The 18622-nt window shown below is 39.2% G+C and overlaps 1 pseudogene across 1 annotated transcript; it reads right to left on the bottom strand.

The window, feature by feature from the left end:
* Nucleotides 1-6488: 6488 nt before the first annotated feature.
* Nucleotides 6489-18622, bottom strand: LOC309641406 (kelch-like protein 8 pseudogene; annotated as a pseudogene). The gene has a single exon. The product of its transcript is annotated as a kelch-like protein 8 pseudogene (transcript).

The following is an 18622-nucleotide window of genomic DNA, read 5'->3' as shown; positions in this document are numbered from 1 at the left end:
TGCCTTAACCCCAGCATCTTCTGTAGTAGGTGGTGAATAAACATGTATTGAATATGAACTGAATGTATAAATGTGTATCACCCAATGCCCGCCATAGGGCTATTTATATATTTAGTTTTGAAAAGATATTAAATGAATGAATGAATGGATATAGTATCACTCGTGTACTTCATTGTTTTCCTTTATTTGGGAAGATTACATTGTGCATAATGTGAGGACTGTTTCTTTCTCAGTTTGTTAGGTTTTGAGATACCAACCCAGGTTCTCAATCTTAATCCTCAGCACTTCAAATGACTTTATAGCGTCTCCATTCCCTAACTTCTAACAGTATGGACAGGAAGCCTGCCCAGTGAAATTTTAAAGGACAGACAGCGAATTATTTTTTAGATTTTTAGAGTTTAGATTAACTTTGTAAATTTTATTTTTGCCTTTCAACCTAATCAAAATGAGCTTAGGCCACTTTTCTTGCCTATAATATAAACATTTTTGTCCCACAGAAAATATTATAAAGTGATTTCATCTTGCAAAAAAGGAATTACTTGTCATTTTGGCACAATACAGGTTCAAGAACTAATTCTCATGTGTACTATCAAATAACACTCATTTCTGCATGATAGAGAAAACAAGGAATTTTTTTTTAAACAGTAAAAATATCAATCACATTATCAAACATAGTTGCACATAGGTACTATCCTTAGTAACTCAGAAAGAATAGCAATTATGTCGGGTCAGTAGTGAAAAAATGCTGACTTTACCTCTGGTGTTTTTGAAGAGAGGACAAACTGTAAAAATGAATGAGAAGCTGGTAATTTTGAAATATTCACTCAAGTTAAATTTCCATTAATGAAAATTTAAAACAATATATTTTATATATGAAGGAAGGGAATTGATGTTTAGTCCTATATAGTTTTTTGGGGGGAACTATCTAAGTAAGGCTTTTCTTTAAGATTAATGAAATCTATATCTCACTGACTATACTAGCTTCAATACTCCTAAAAAGTATAAATTGGGAGATATAAAATATGTAAGTTATGAAGACTGTTGGCATATTTTCAACCAACCAAAATATGATTCTGTAGGGGAAGCAGACAGATATTCTGCTTCTATATATATTAGGAGAAAATTATGCTGTGTTTAAATTTCCCATCTGGCAGAACTTCAAGTTCAGAATATTAAATAAGGATGCTTTAAAAGCTAACTCTCTCTCTCTCTCTCTCTCTCTCAAATTAGAACCTACCTTGCCCCTTTTAATACATTCTACAGAAGATGTCTTTTTTTTTTAATATTTATTTGGCTGCATTGTGTCTTAGTTGTGGGGTCTTTAGTGCTGCATGCGGATCTTTCATTGCAAAGTACGGGCTCTTCATTGCAGCGCCCAGGCTCCAGAGCGCGCGGGCTCAGTAGTTGTGGCACGTGGGCTCTCTAGTTGTGGCGCGCAGGCTCTCTAGTTGTGGCACGCAGGCTGTAGAGCACGCAGGCTTAGTTGCCCCATGACATGTGGGATCTTAGTTCAACAACCAGGGATCGAACCCACATCCCCTGCGTTGGAAGGCGGATTTTCTTAACCACTGGACTACCAGGGAAGTCCCTACAGAAGGTGTCTTAATGCTGTTCTCTACTGTAGCTGTAGAATAAAATATTCTACTTAATAAACCCAAGTAGGGAAAAATCCCTGCATCTTATCACAGATGTAAAAAGCCATCCCAGTGGAACGATCATATTGGATCCCTGATGAGTATAGAGAATATGTTGTGCAGCACAATAGTGTTCCTTCAGGGAACATTAATTATAACTAATACTTCTGTCTAACAATGAATAATATTGCATTTAACATCATCAAATAACTATAAAACATTGTTGAAAGAAATTAAAGATGATCTAAATAAATGGAAAAAAGTTTAAGTATTGGAAGACTTACTATTGTTAAGATGGCAACATTCCCCAAATTGATATACAGATACAATACAATCCCTATCAAAACCCCCAGCTGGCTTCTTTGCAGAAATTAACAAACTGATCCTAAAATTTATATGAAAATTCAAGGGACCAAGAATGGCCAAAAAAACTTGAAAAAAAACAAAGTTAGTGGACTCATATTCCCTGGTTTCAAAACTTTCTACAAAGCTACAATAATCAAGACTGTGTGGGACTTCCCTGGTAGCACAGTGGTTAAGAATCTGCCTGCCAATGCAGGGGACACAGGTTCAAGCCCTGGTCGGGGAAGATCCCACATGCCTCGGAGCAACTCAGCCCGTGTGCCACAACTACTGAGCCTGTGCTTTAGAGCCCACGAGCCGCAACTACTGAAGCCCGAGTGCCTAGAGCCCGTGCTCTGCAGCAAGAGAAGCCACCTCAATGAGAAGCCCGCGTACCACAATGAAGAGGAGTCCCACTTGCTGCAACTAGAGAAAGCCCGCATGCAGCAACGAAGACCCAACGCAGCCAAAAATAAGTAAATTAATAATAAAAGACTGTGTGGTGCTGGCATAAGTATAGATGTGTGGAATAGAATTAAGAGTCCAGAAATAAACTTGCACACTTACAGTCAATTAATTTTTGACACGGTTTCAAGATAATTCAATGAGGAAAAAATAGTCTTTTCAACATATATTGCTGGGACAACTAGATATCTATATGTAAGGAAATAAAGTTAGATCCCTTCCTCACACATACACAAACATGTATACACGCATTAACTCAAATGGATCATAGACCTAGTGTAATAGATCAAACAATAAAGCTCTTAGAAGAAAATATAGAAGTAAATCTTAATGACCCTGGGTCAAAGCCTCCTTTGATATGACACCCCAAGCATAGGCAATTAAAAACTTCTGTGTTTCAAAGGACTCTATCAGGAAATAGTACGGGGACTTCCCCTGTGGGCCAGTGATGAAGACTCTGCTCCCACTGCAGGCAGGGGGCGCAGGTTCGATCCCTGGTTGGGGAACTAAGATCCCACATGCTGCGTGGCCAAAAAAAAAAAAAAAAAATTATGTATATAATATCCATTTTATTTATTCTCACATAATGGGAGAAAATATTTCCAAATTATAAGATATTCATATCTAGAACATGTAAAGAATTCTTACAACTCAATAATAAAAGACAAATAATCCAATTAAAAAATGGGTAGGGCTTCCCTGGTGGCGCAGTGGTTGAGAGTCTGCCTGCCAATGCAGCGGACACGGGTTTGAGCCCTGGTCCGGGAGGATCCCACATGCCGCGGAGCGGCTAGGCCCGTGGGCCACAACTGCTGAGCCTGTGCGTCTGGAGCCTGTGCTCCACAGCAGGAGAGGCCGCGATAGTGAGAGGCCCGCGCACCGTGATGAGGAGTGGACCCCGCTTGCCACAACTGGAGAGAGCCCTCGCGCAGAAATGAAGACCCAACACAGCCAAAAATAAAAATATATATATAAAAATAAATAAATTTATAAAAAATGGGTAAAGAATCTGAATATACATTTCTCCAAAGAAGATATACAAATGGCCAATGAGTACATGAAAAGGTGCTCAACATCATTAACCATCAGGGAAGTGTAAATCAAAATCCAAGTGAGATACCACTTCACACCCACTAGGATGGCTACAATCAAAAAGAAAGATAATAAGTCTTAGCGAGGGTATAGAAAAATTGGAACTCTCCTACACTACTGGTAGGAATGTAAATGGTGCAACCACTTTTGAAAATAGTTGGGCAGTTCCACAAAATATTAAGCATAGAGTTACCTATAAACCAGAAATTCCACATCTAGGATTATATCAAAGAGAAATGAAAACATATGGCCACACAGAAACTCATATACAATGTTCATAGCAGCTGTAGGGGAGGAAAAAAATATTTTCCTTTTACTCTTCCAAGTTCTTGGCTGGAGTTCTGTAACAAAAGACAGATTAGTAAGGGAAAAACAAATGGAAGTTTATTAACACGTATATCTCATATATACATGGGAGAAACTCAGGAATAGTAATTTAAAGGTTTGTTTAAAACTTGGGCTTATATAGCATCTTAGCAAAGGAACAAATTTTTAGAAAAGTGACAAAGGCAAAGAAAGGATCTTGAGTCTCTAGGGGTGGCAAATTGTGGGAAGGTAAATATGTGGGGAACTAATGGAAGATAAGGACTCGTCAGTAAAGTTTGCTGTAGAGAACCTCTGGTGCTGTCTCTGGGCTGATAAAGGTCTGAAGTTATCAGTGATTAACTTCTGTGCAAATTTATGTCCTGCCTGCTTTTAGGCAAATGGGGGAAAGCAGAGAGCTCTTTTTTTTTTTTTTTAATTAATTAATTAATTAATTTATGGCTGTGTTGGGTCTTCGTTTCTGTGCGAGGGCTTTCTCTAATTGTGGCAAGCGGCGGCCACTCTTCATCGCGGTGCGCGGGCCTCTCACTATCGCGGCCTCTCTTGTTGCGGAGCACACGCTCCAGACGCGCAGGCTCAGTAATTGTGGTTCACGGGCCCAGTTGCTCCGCGGCATGTGGGATCCTCCCAGATCAGGGCTCAAGCCCGTGTCCCCTGCATTGGCAGGCAGATTCTCAACCACTGCACCACCAGGGAAGCCCAGAGAGCTTTTTTTTGGTATCTGCTTCTTCTCAGTTGCCTTCAGTTCAAAATAATCTTTATGACAAAGTGGCACGTTTTGGGGTGGCAAATTCTGCTATCTTTCACAGCATTATCGTAATAGCCAAAAATTGGAAACACCCAAACGCCCATCAACTGATGAAAGGATAAAGAAAATGTTGTATCTCTATACAATGGAATATTATTTGACAATAAAAAGAAATGAAGTACACACTACAACATAGATGAGCCTTGAAAACATCATGCTAAGTAAAAGAAGCCACATATTATATGATTCTGTTTACAGGAAATGTCCAGAATAAGCAAATCCCTAGGTACAGGAAATAGATTAGTGTTTGCCATAGGCTAGGGGGAGGTTTGAATGGGGAGTGACTGCTAATAGGTACAGAGTTTAGGGTTTTTTTTTTGTAGAATATGAAATTGTTCTGGAATTAGATGGTAATGTTTGCACAACCTGGTGAATATACTAAAAACAAATTGTACACTAAAATTGTACACTAATTAGTGAATTTTATGGTATGTGAAGTATATATTGATTAACAAGGCAGAGAAATTGCTATATTTTAAAATTTCTTGCCCTACTGGTGTTTCCTAACCCTATAACAGTCTGGAGTACTTTAAAAGAAATATTTCAAAAATATGTCTCCTTGGGACTTCCCTGGTGGTCCAGTGGGTAAGACTGCATGCTCCCAATGCAGGGGGGCTCAAGTTTGATCCCTGGTCAGGGAACTAGAGCCACATGCATGCCGCAACTTAGAGCCTGCGTACCACAACTAAAGATCCTGAGGAGTGCAGCAAGGAAGATCCCACGTGCCACAATTAAGGCCTGGCACAGCCAAAATAAATAAATTAATTAATTAAAAAAAAAAAAAAGTCTACTTGACTTTTTTTTTTTAAAAAGGAATAAAGAAGCCAGTTACACCTACATATTGTGTACTCCATTTATTCACTTATTTACTTATTTCTTTATTTATTATTTTCCCCCAGGACTTTATTCTGTGCGCGTGGTGGGGAAAGGGAGGTGAGGGAAGGGAGAATGGGGCAAGGAAGACGCCCACCTGTGCTGCACTGGTGGGGTGGTAGCAAAGATTGTTGCCTTGGAGAGGAACATGGCAGGAGAGAGGACCTGTGGGTTGTTCTCTGCAGCCCCAGACGCCCAGAGTGGTGGAGAGAGGAGGAGGGTTCATGTCCATAAAGAACCGTTGGCTGTTGGGGAAACTTTCCTGCCAGGTCAGGCACAGCACTGGGGGCTGTGTTTGGAGCTTGGGTCTTCTTTATGAGTTTACTAATGTTTACAGAACTGCGCAGCAGGAAAATGGAAGACTGGGGGGAGGTGAAAATCAAAAGCTGGCCCGAAGGGCATGGGGAGCCCCTGATGGGAAGGTGTGCCTGTGGGCTTTCAGGACTCCATTATGTGAAATGTCCAGAATAGGAAGCTGTAAAGAGACAGGAAGTGGATTAGTGGTTCTTTAGGGGTGGGGGTTGCCTAGGTTACAGAGTTTCTTTGCGTGGGAGGTGGGATGATGAAAATGCTCTAATATTGATTGTGGTGATGGTCACACAGCACTGAATATACTGAAAATCATTGAATTGTACACTTTAAATTGTATGACGTGAATTATATTTAAATAAAATTGTTATATTAGGGAAAAAAACCTACAAGGGATAAAGTGTGAGGGGCAGGCATTAACCTTGGGGTAGGGAGAATGGATGCTAGTCTATCACTGTGTACTCTGATTTTAATGTCTCAGGATACTTGAAATAGCTACCCAAAATGTCATCTGCTTTGCCTAAGACAGTGCTTAAAATTCCTCTCCTGGTGGTTTTTTTTAAAAGTCAAATCTTTAGTTCCTAAAAATTCCGTGTTTAAATGCCAGTACTTTAGTAAAAGATGATATTTTAATCAGTTACTATAGATACTAGTAGGCTGTTGATAGAAATTAAAGCTTTGGGTAAGAGAAACAGAATGGGGTATTAGAGTATGGGTAAGGGTTGAGAGTGGCCAGTACCAGAAAGTGAGGTACTGAATAAGGATGTGAGACTCTTCAGAAGAAAACTTCATTTACATCAGAGTATTCCTAAAGTTGGTGCTATTATTTATGACTACATTGCTTAAACCCTATGCTCTTTTGATAAAATTAAGATTTTTTGCTCTTTACCAAAAAAACTGAAAGAATGAGAATTGCTCAGGCTCAAGGTTGCAGGTGAGACATTTGCTTAACATTTTTTTTCAAATATATTTTTAAAATATTTATTTATTTCATTTATTTATTTGTTTTTTTGGCTGCGTTGGGTCTTAGTTGTGGCGTGTGGGCTTCTCTCTAGTTGTGGCATGTGGGCTCCAGAGCACATGGGCTCTGTAGCTGTGGCACGCGGGCTTAGCTGCCCCGTGGCAATTCCCTGACCAGGGATTGAACCAGCATCCCCTGCATTGGAAGGCGGATTCTTAACCACTGGATCACTGGGGAAGTCCCATGATTACCACCTCTAATGTGTTCTTTTAAGTAAATTACTTCCTAATTCATTGCCACAAAGTGATTTATGATAATGATTTGGAGAGGTTCTTAACTGGGAGTGGCATCTAGAACATGCTAGCCATCAGCTATAAATAGACTTGTAAAACTAAGAGAGTGCATCACTGAGAATACCCTGGACTTTTTTTTGACACCCAGCCTATATATCCAGTATAAACAGTTTTTTAAGTTCAAATCAGAAAAATTCCTTTCTTTTTAAACATTTCCTCTTTCCTTTGCTCTGTATACTCATTCTAGAAAATTCAGACAACTTAGAAAGTTATGATGAAAGTAAAATTTACGTGAAATCTTGTCATTAGTAAAAATACTGTAATATTTGATAAAGATCCTTTTAGATATCTCTCTATGTATGTACATATATGTACATAATTTTATATAAATGGATTTATACGTACTATATATTGTGGAGAAAGAAGACTTGGAATTGTATTTGGTTATGAATCTGTTAGAGGCATTTCTTTTCTTTATTTATAATTTGCAAGCTTGCCAAGAGAAAACTAGATCCAAGATCTGTGATTTTTCTAACTAGGGAATCTATACAGCATATATGGTTATTGGCTAAATTAATATAAAGCTAGTAAGATCATCTTAATAGCTTATTTGATTAACGCTGGTACAATTTATAAACTAACAAAAATCTGTTATAGACATATTTGTGACTCTCTTTAGTTCTCTAAATCATATTGTAAAATTTTGCTGTTAGCCCAAGTCTTGGAGTGAAGGGGCTACATTCCAGAATGGTAAAGATAGACTCTTTAGCATAACAGTTTGACATACACACACACACAAAATCCTTTTCTCTTTACATGATTTGTCAAGAAAATTGTTATAGCAGAGAAAGTCTGAACACAGAGAACAGAACATAGTCAAATTTAATCTTACCTAAGTCCTTCACCTTAGCCTGAATAGCCAGATAAAAAGGATCTGTATTTAGCTTTCTGAGTAGTAAATATTCTTATCCTTCAACTTTCTTACACAGAAAGGCAATTTATAGCATAGTGTCTAAATAAACATAGTGCCTATGTAATTGATATTTACCCAAGCCTTAGAAGGATGAGGAATTCTGCTCTAGAAGAGCAGACCCCCTGAAAGCACTTTGTCTCATGATGCCACTATTCCCTGTGTTGTATAAAACGGTCCACAGGAACTTTTATTCATTCTGTATTAAAAAAAATCTGGTATGGTGCCATCTATGATATATGCTCTTTGTCAAGTGCATGCTTAGATGACATGTGCAAGTGCACACATGGAACCTTTTGTGATTTTGATTGGAATTGCATTGAATCTATAGATTGATTTGAGAACTCACATTTTATTAGGTGACTCGTCCAACTCACAGAATAAGTATATAATTCCATGTATTTAAGTGTGTTTTAGTGTTTTTCAATAAAGTTTTATTAAAATATGTCTTGCATATTTTGGATAATTTTATCCCTAGGCACTTTATATGTTTTTTGATACTGTTATGAACAATATCCTTTGTAAAGTTAAAATTTCTAATCATTTTTGGTATATAAAAATGTAGTTGATTTTTCTATTTTTTTTGTTTGTTTTTACAATATCTTTTATTGGTAATGATGGACTTGAGGTAATCAACAGTTCAGCTACAGTCTATAAAGGGTTTTTGTAAAAATGCATTCATTTTCTGATAATAAATAAATCCAGACTCTGTACAGTTTAGAAAAACTATGATGGTGGCAAATAGCAAAATAGAAAGATAATAAATCTTGGGTTCAAAATGAAATGATTAAATCAAAGAAGAGTGTTAAACATATTTTTGGAGTCCCCTCATTGGGGAGTCATGTAACAGACACCATTCCCTCTCAAGGCTCTCGAGTGGGCACTAGAATAATGTCGACTTTAAAGCCTTCTCCTCTAATATCCCCTCTGGTTCAATTTTTGATTATGAAACAAATCCTTTTGGCATGAGATGAAAAAATAAAAGTGCAGATTCATTCAGGTGGAATTAGTTCAGTTAGATCTTTTGGTGTCCTAACAATTCAAACTGAAATTAAGGGCTTCCTACAGCATTCCTATAAGCTTCTGAAAACACAGCCAAAGGGCACTCAGAAAGATGAAACATTTTTCCTATTTCTGTAAATATTCAAGGGACTGAAAAATCAACACCTAGAAAAAAACAAGGCATAAATTCATCAGCACCAAGTAGAAAAGATCTTCAAATGTTGCAGGTCTGTTATGTGTCCTGATATCCTTGTGTTGATGAATAGGTTCACAATCTCCCCTCTAGGAAAAGTCCACTGCCTAAGGTTAACACCTTTAGGCAAAAGGTAAAGCTCAGCAAATGACTTCATTTTACATTTTGATTCATCCATAGTTTTTAGAAAAAAGGAATTTCAAGGTTTTGGCACTCCTTTAAACACATTTTCTTTGGAGGACGTATGGTTTCAGGTTAGAGTGTCTTCCTTCCCTACTTCATTATTTGTTCAAGTGGGAAGTATCAACTTTATTACGAGTAGTTTCAGCTACCATTTCAAAAGTTGCACTTAGTCACAATACAACAGCTTACATTTAAATGAGACTCTAGTAGTAGTTAAAACTGTTCAAAGGTGGCCATTACAAAATCCTGGTAGTCTTTCTTGCCTATCAGATATGATTAAATTGTTGGTGGCTAGAACTCAAGTCACATACAGTCAACCACATTATTGGATCCACGACCTACATCTTGAATTTGCCTAGTTAGGCACACACAGCTACACCTGCTCCAGCTCTGCAGTGAGACACAGATCCAACAAGCTCCCACCTGTTCAGCACTGGATCAAATGCATCTACTGTATTTAAGTATGCATTGCCATTATGACGACCAACTGCAAAGATTTTGCCCATCACTGTTGTGATCCCCACTCCACCTCCGGGAGTGGTAAGGGCTGCTACATAATCCCACTTGTTGCTTCGAGGATCATACCGCTCAACTGAACTCAGAGGAGAATTATCATCAAAACCACCAACAACATGTAAGCAACCATGGAGCTCACTAACTCCATTGCCTGCTCTTCGCTGACCCATCTCTTTAACTGCTATCCATTTATCGAGATGTGGATCACACCTCTCCACACTAGATAGAGAAGCTACTCCATCCTTGCCACCTACTGCATAAACATGGTTCACAAGAGTCACAGAGTCAACTCCTCCACGGGGAGTATTCACTGGTGCCACTGTACTCCACTGATCAGATTCTATGTCATATCTCTCAACATCGTTGAAGCAAGTGTTGTCATTTAACCTTCCAATTGCATAAATCGGGCCTCCCAAGGAGGCCAAGGCAATTCCTCACCTCTTTGTGTTCACTGATGCCTTCATCATCCATTTAATAGTGAGACAATCAAACATCTCCATACTACCTAAATGTTCATTTCCATCATGTCCACCCACTGCATACACTTCACCTTCCACTGAGATTACACCCACATGTCGCCTTCAACTGTTCGTTTCTGGTCCAAAGAACCAACTGTTTTTGTTGATAGAATAGCATTCGATACTGCGAAAGGGGTCGCCTGATCCACCTTGACCACCTACATAAAATAGCACACCAGCAGTATGTTTCCTTGGGGTAGTCCGAAAGGAGTATTCAGAGTCAGGTACTGCCCTGCTACTCAAGTGAAGGTGGTAATTTCTTGCTTCATCCAATAAATCTCTACATTTTAGGTTTTCTTTGACAATCTGTTCTTTTGCCACAGCACCCATAAGAAAATCAACTGGCAACAGCGGCAAATGAGCAAAGTCTTCACACTCCACCACTTCAGGAAAATGCTCACAGGCATACTGATCCACCATGTCCATTAAGTCCGTACGACTGTGACTTTCTGCAAAGACTCTTACTGCCAGACAACTGGAGGGTTGAAAATGTAACTTCATGTATTCACAACAAGCTCTAGCCACAAGTTCAACCTTCAATGTGATATCACAGAGTTCTCCATTTTCATAAAACTGAAGAAGAGAACCATGAAAATCTTTCCAAGCTTCATTTGTTTCAAAGATAAAGGAGTCTTCTCCATCACCATCACCAGGTGAAGATCTGTTCTTTATTTGCTGGTGCTGTTGCCTTTTCCCCTTTGTGAAGCGATTCCTAGCTTGTTTTGCATTCATAGATTCTGAAGCCATTTGTAACACTCTTAATACAGCTCTCTTCTCAAACATCCCATTTATTCTTTTGTAAAGGATGGGGAAAAGGCAGAACGTAGATGCAGTTCACTAAACTTCAGACATTTTCCAAAACCTACTTAACTGCCATTGTCCAGTTAGCTCAGTCCTCGGCTTGTCCCTCCGCTCGGTTCCTCCCGGCCTCGCCAAGGCTGCAGCCGCGCTACCAGGTTCCCGCAGCCCTGAGCGGCGCCGTACCAGCCCCACGCGAGCACCCGACGGACGCGCGCTCTTTTGCGCCTTTGTATATTTTTGTATCCAGCAATCTATAGTATTTTTTAAAGTATTGCCATCTGTTGTTCTCTTTTCTCTTCTGGAACTGCCATTATTTGCGTATTAGGTCTCCTGGATCTATCCTCTAAGTCTTGTATTTTCCATCATGATTTCTGTTTGTATTTAAGCTCTTTGCTTTGAGATAGTCCTTCTGCTTAATTTTCCAGCCACAATTCAGATCTGGACAGTAAACATTCTCTCCTTTAATTCATCTGCAAATTGTTTTCCTGGAAGATCATAGCTTTTCATTCCATAAGTTCTTTATTTTTACCTGTTCTCATATATCCTTAAATGTCAGCTCAGTAATCTTTAGGATTTACCTTCTTATTTACCCTTTTTATTGCTAAATTTCTTCTTGCATATCTGTGCTTCCATTTAGGATTAGTTTCCTTTTATTCGAAGAATTCCCTTTAGTATTCCTTTAATTCAGGTCTGCCAGTGGCAAGTTCTCTCAGTTTTTGTTTGTCTGAAAATGTATTTAATTTTTCTTCTTCTTCTTTTTTTTTTTGTCTTTATTTTTGAAGGACATTTTTTTATTGAGTATAGAATTCTAGCTTGGCAGTTATTATCTTGCAACACTTTGAATGTGTCGTTCCATTATCTTTTGCTTTCATCACTTTGTTGAGAAGCCAACTGTTAGCCTTACTGTTGTTCCTTTGCACAGCTTGCAGGATCTTAGTTCCCCAACCAGGGATTGAACCCAGGCGCCCTGCAGTGGAAGCAAGGAGTCCTAACCACTGGGCCACCAGGGAATTCCCGTTCTTTTTCTTTTTTATCTCTGTGAGCTTCAGTCTAGATGATTTTTCTGACCTGTCTTCTAGTTCACTAATTATCTTTTTATTTGTGTGCAGTGTGCTGTTAAGCCCTGTTGAGGTCTTAAATGTGATTATTTTTCAGTTCTAGAATTTCCATTTCATATTTCATACAGTTTCCTCTACGGAATTTCTCCATCTTGTCATTTAATTTCTCAAACCTATTCATTATGGTTATTTTAAAGTTCAAGTCTGATAATTCCAGTATCTGGCTCTTCTGTGGATCTGTTTCTCTTCTCTGATATCTCTTCAGTTTTTGTCGTTTGATCTTGTCTGGAATACTAGTAATTTGTTGTTTAATACTGAAAATGGTTTATGAAAAATTAAAGAGATAATTTGAAGCCCTGAATGGTGTAGTCTTCTTCTTGCAAGGGTTTGTTTTTGCTTCTGACAGTCAGTTAGGGTAAGCTTAGACTATCTTAATCAAGCCAGGGATTTTGTAATGAGAAGTTGAGCTTTAGTATTTATAGGAGCTGGTCTCTCCTTAGGTGTAGGCCTTTGAGGGTTTCAACTAAAAGTAAAGCGCGCTTGCCAGGGTTCCTCTATCTTGTTAGGTCCTGAACCTCCAGTTTTTTTCCCCCCACAAGCTCTGTAAGACTACAGGAAAACCAGTTTAGTTTTTCAGCCATTTAGCTACTGCTTTTTGCTCAGCTTCTCAAACTGTCATTACTACTTTTGAATCAGTAATGCCTTAAGGGGAAAAGAGGCACTGGATGTCAGGCTTATCTCTTAGAACTTCTTTTCTGTCTGAGATTTTAGCCCCTCAAGTCCTTGCTGCCTTGGTACCTCTCTGATATCTACAAATAGATTTTTTAATTTTAAATTTTGTTCATATTTTCCAGTTGTTTTTTTGCTGTAGGCTTGGTCTGCAAGAAACTCCACCATTACTGAGAGCAGAACTCCCTACAGAATAACTTTAAAAATAAGACAATCGAAGCAAAGCAGTGATACTCAGAGCCTACCTTAAGTTATTTGCCTTTATGTAAATATTGTGTCAGTGTCAGCAAAGATGATTTTCTATTTACCTTTGAGACGCCTTGACTTTCAAGGGCATCAAGTGAATTTTTCTTTAAAAATCTCTCCTTTTGTTGGTCTTATTTCTGCTATATCTGTTTTCTTTATTCTCTCCCCCACTACTTCCTTCATAATTCTGAGAGTCTTCTAATTTGACTTAGACAAGATGTGTCTAAATTGTCCCATTAAATTGTCTCTGCAGGTGATAAAATGATGGCTCACTCTCTCCCTTTAGCTCTAGAGAATAAGGCAATCATCAATGAGACTGAGTGAAAACATTCCTTAGCTTGATTTCCCAATACTAAATCTCAAGTAATCTTTTTAGTTTTTATATAGTTGTAATAATAGCTTGATAATCTTTGTAACAAATTTTCATGTGACTAACAAGCCTACAACAATTTCCTATTCTCTAGAAGTGTCTAAAAATAATAAAATGTATTACATGATCTTGCCCCATCTAGCCAAGGCTAACAGACCCACAGGAGAAATTCTAACCCAAACTGGGCCAGTCAGATCATCACTGCCAGAAATTTGATATTTGTGACAATTAAATATAGGGATAGAGTTTTTAGATCCGAGTAATATGATACACAGCCTCTAAGATGGGGCCTCCATTGTACCCCTTCTTCTAGTATTCATGTCCTGTGTTCTCCCCTTGACAGTAGGCTGGGCCTAGTGAGTCACTTCTAACAGACTACAGCAAAAGTAATAAGATGTTGTTTCTGAGGTTAGGTTGGAAAAAGACTGTGGGTTCTGTTTTGAGGGCTCTCTTTTTCTCTCTTGCTCACTTGCTCTGAGGGAAGCCGATTGCCAGGTTGTGCTGCCCTTTGAAGAGGCCCATGTGTCAAGGAACTGCATGCAGGAGGTCTCCAGCTAACAGGCAGCAAGGAACTCAGGCCCTCGATTGAACAGCTGCCCAGATACTAAATTCTGCCAACAACCATGGGAGTGAGCTTGGAATAGAATTCTCCCTCAGTTGAGTCTTCAGATTAGACTGCAGCCTTGGCCAACAGCATGACTGAAACCTCATGAGAGATCTTTTCTAGTAGAAGCCATCTTGGCTGCACCCATATTCCTGACCCTCACTTCATCTCTTCAACTGCTTGCTGCTCTAATCTTTCCATTACGGCATTACAACTGATCAGCTTCCTTGATTCTCACCATGTTTTCTTGTGTTTCCTTCATCAAGGGTTTCCCCATGAGTTCCAGTATGTAACTCATTTGGTATGCTTTCTTGTACATTGTCACTGGGCTGGGTCATTCCTTCTGTGATATGCTGCAGCAAGGATTTCTATGAATGCCACCCAGAATCCTGGGTTTGTCCTTCCTCTGTAGGTCAGACCTTGGATATCTTGGCCTTCAACATCCTGGACACTTAAAGGAACATTTAGCTGTTGTTTCCCTAAATAATGCCTAACATGGGAGCCAATCTGCCTAGCAGGCCTTGCCTGGGTCCCTGATATATTCTCTTTGAACTATCTGGGTACCTCACCTGATCTCTTCAAGCTCCTTTTTCCAGGGTTAGCTTCTCTTTGCCGTACTATCTTGGACCCTTCTGATTCCTTATGCCTGTTACTCGATAGGAACTAGTTGTCTACAGTATTATCATTATCCTTCCAACCCTCTTCTCTACCCCACCCCATTTATCAGATGGAAGCCATACCCTATGTCTCAGTCATTTTTTATCCAGACTCTACCCAGGTAGATTGTAGCTCAGGTTCAAATCACACTCACTTCCCACCATGGGTGCACTATTTATGATTACAGTTGAATACATTCAGCTGGTTTATGTATGCAACTATATTTTTATGACATTTTATGGTGTAGAACTTTGGGTTTGTTTTTGTTCATTCCTCTGCATATAATTTTTGTGTGTATACTTTCACATGTTCATATGTATATTTTTTTTGTGAAGGGTTTTGAAGAACCTTCAAGCACTACCTAAACTTGCTTCAGAGTAGAGGAGGGATGGTCCAGTAAGTTTTCTCATTTTTCACCTTAGGTTGTCAGTTGCATTAGATTGCTAAAGCATATGACCTTTCATTCAATTGCCAAATTCAGTAGCTATAGTCTACTTACATAGGGCAAAAGATTATAATCTTAAGCACATTACTGCTAATATCTATCAAAAACACTGAAAAAAAAGAATAATTAGGGGCTTCCCTGGTGGTGCAGTGGTTGAGAATCCGCCTGCCAATGCAGGGGACACGGGTTCGAGCCCTGGTCTGGGAAGATCCCACATGCCGCAGAGCAACTAAGCCCATGCACCACAACTACTGAGCCTGTGCTCTAGAGCCCACAAGTCACAACTACTGAGCCCACATGCCACAACTACTGAAGCCCGTGAGCCTACAGCCCGTGCTCTGCAACAAGAGAAGCCACCGCGATGAGAAGCCCGTGCACCACAACGAAGAGTAGGCCCCACTTGCTGCAACTAAAGAAAGCCTGCATGCAGCAATGAAGACCCAACACAGCCAAAAAGAAATTTTAAAAAACAAACAAATAAAAACAAACTGTATATTTTCTCTCCAGATGTGTGGGTAAGCCCTGTATCAGATATCTATTGCTGTGTAACAAACTACCCCAAAACTTATTGACTTAAAACAACAATTATTATTTTTTATGATTATGTGGGTTATGGACAGTTCTGTTCCATGAGGTGTCATCTGGCTAACTCATGTAATTGCATTCAGCTAGGATTTCAGCTGGCGCTGGAATGCCTAGGACAGTCACATTTCCATGTTTGGGGTCTTTGTGCTCGCTGTTGGATGGGGTGTCCTGGTTTTTTTCCACATGACCTCTCTGAATGAAAATAAGCTGCCAGACTTCTTAAGGGCTTGACCTAGATCTGGTGTAGCTTCTCTTCTGTCACATCCTATTAGTCAAAGCAGTCATAAGGCCAACTGAGTTTTAAGGAGAGAGGAATAGACTCCACCTCTTTTTTTTTTTAATTTTTATTTATTTTTGGCTGTGTTGGGTCTTCGTTTCTGTGTGAGGGCTTTCTCTAGTTGCGGCAAGTGGGGGCCACTCTTCATTGCGGTGCGCGGGCCTCTCACTATCGCGGCCTCTCTTGTTGCAGAGCACAGGCTCCAGACGCACAGACTCAGTAGTTGAGGCTCACGGGCCTAGTTGCTCCGCAGCATGTGGGATCTTCCCAGACCAGGGCTTGAACCCGTGTCCCCTGCACTAGCAGGCAGATTCTCAACCACTGCACCACCAGGGAAGCCCCTAGACTCCACCTCTTGATGGGAGACATAGCATGTACCTACAGGGATGAGAGAAATAGTTAGTGGCTATCTTTGGCAACGGTCTACCATGAGTGTATTCACACAGAATTTTGCATACAACATCAGGGAGTTCACCAACCCATGAGAATCCTTTATGAAGTACCTATGTTTTGTTTGTTTGTTTGTTTTAAAAATATTTATTTATTTATTTGGCTGCGATGGGTCTTAGTTGTGACACACGGGGTCTTCACTGCCGCGTGCAGAATCTTTAGTTGCGGCATGCGAACTCTTAGTTGAGGCGTGTGGGATCTAGTTCCTTGACCAGGGATTGAACCCAGGCCCCCTGCATTGGGAGCACGGAGTCTTAGCCACAGGACCATCAGGCAAGTCCCTAAAGTATCTATGTTTTCCAGAGTCCTAGGTTAAGAATCTCAGCTTTAAAATATAAACCAAGTATAGTGTATCCCAGAAATGCAAGGTTGGTTTCATATTCAAAAGGCAATGAACCCAGTTCACCATATTAGTAGGATAAAGGAAAAAAACCCATGTGATCATTTCAGAAAAAAATTTTGACAAAATCCAATATCCACGTATAAAAAAAAATTCTCAGCAAATTAGGAATAGAAAGAAAGTTTAACCTGATAAAGAGCATATATGAAAAACTGACAGCTAACTTCATGCCTAATGGTGAAATAGTAAACATTCTCTAAGATTGGAAACAAGACGAGGATATCTGCTCTCACTACCTGTAGTCATTGAGAATGACCTCCTGCTTTAGATACTCTAAGTTCTATCTCTGAATTAAGCTAGGTCATCAAAGGCCTACTTACCTGGACTGCAAGATATAGGCTTCTGGTGGAATCACATTTTTTTTTCTGGAATGTACTCTAGTGTGATGTACAGTCTATATTGAAAAATACATAATATGACTCATATGGGGTATTTTTTCTTCTTAGATTGTACTTTATTTGGCAAAACTCGGAAACTAATAACCAATTCACATCCCCCTACCTCCTCTTTGAAGAAGGCAGTTCTCCAGAGACAAAAATTCTGTGGCTTGGAGATCATCCACCATCTCCAGGCTTTAGACTCGGGCAGCTGATGGCCTCGTGGTCAGGCCTCCAGACCCAAAGCTCTCAGAGACAATAGAAGAAAGTAAAAGGAAACTCTCATTTCAAAGACAGTGAAGCCTTCCCATTCCTCCTTCCCCCTGCCCACAACCTCCCACACTCCCAACCTAAATAAAAAGATAGTAGAGGACAATGTATGAGTGTGAGAGATACTCACACACAGACCTTCCTTTTAGCTAAAAAGCTGCAAAATCCCTCCCTGGAAGGAGGAAAATTAGAAACACCAATCAAGGTTTGGTGGCACAAGGTGATAGTTGGAAACATGTGAGACTGGTAAAAACCTAGGGAGAAAATATTTCACCTTCAGCCCATTCTCAGGACTCTAGTGAACTTATATTAAAAATAATATAAGACTCCAAAACATTGCTGGTGGGAGTGAAAATTCACATCATCAGATAGAATCTGGTAGCACATTAGAAGAATGAGTAATCACCATGACCAAGTTTTTTGTATTGGAAATGCAGTGATGACTCAGCATTAGAAAAGCTTTTAGAATAATTCATTATAATGTGCTGAAGGAGAAAAATCATGTCAGCCTCCAAACATTACTGGAAACACATTTAATAAAATTCAATATCCATTCTGATAAAAATTCTTAACATTATATAAATAAGATAGAAATTCTTACATTGAGATATATCCTTTCCATACATTTGATTAAAAAAATTACAAAACATATGTTGTCTCAAGGCCAAGACTTACATTCCAATTAAAGATAGAGAAAAGGATAGGATGAGCACCATACTTTTTAATATGAAGAAATTGTTACATACAAGATAATTATAAAATTTATATAATGGTCTCAAAATATTCTTTTTGCTGTCAATTTTTTACATTTTGATTTTCTCAAGATTATTATAACCTCATAGATTAAATAGCAAGATAAATGTGGTTTTT

The sequence above is a fragment of the Balaenoptera physalus genome (assembly GCF_965194825.1).
Source record: "Balaenoptera physalus genome assembly, chromosome: 13".
Classification (NCBI taxonomy): Eukaryota; Metazoa; Chordata; class Mammalia; order Artiodactyla; family Balaenopteridae; genus Balaenoptera; species Balaenoptera physalus.
Note: the sequence above shows the minus strand (reverse complement) of the source record. Positions and strands in the feature narration are given on the sequence as shown.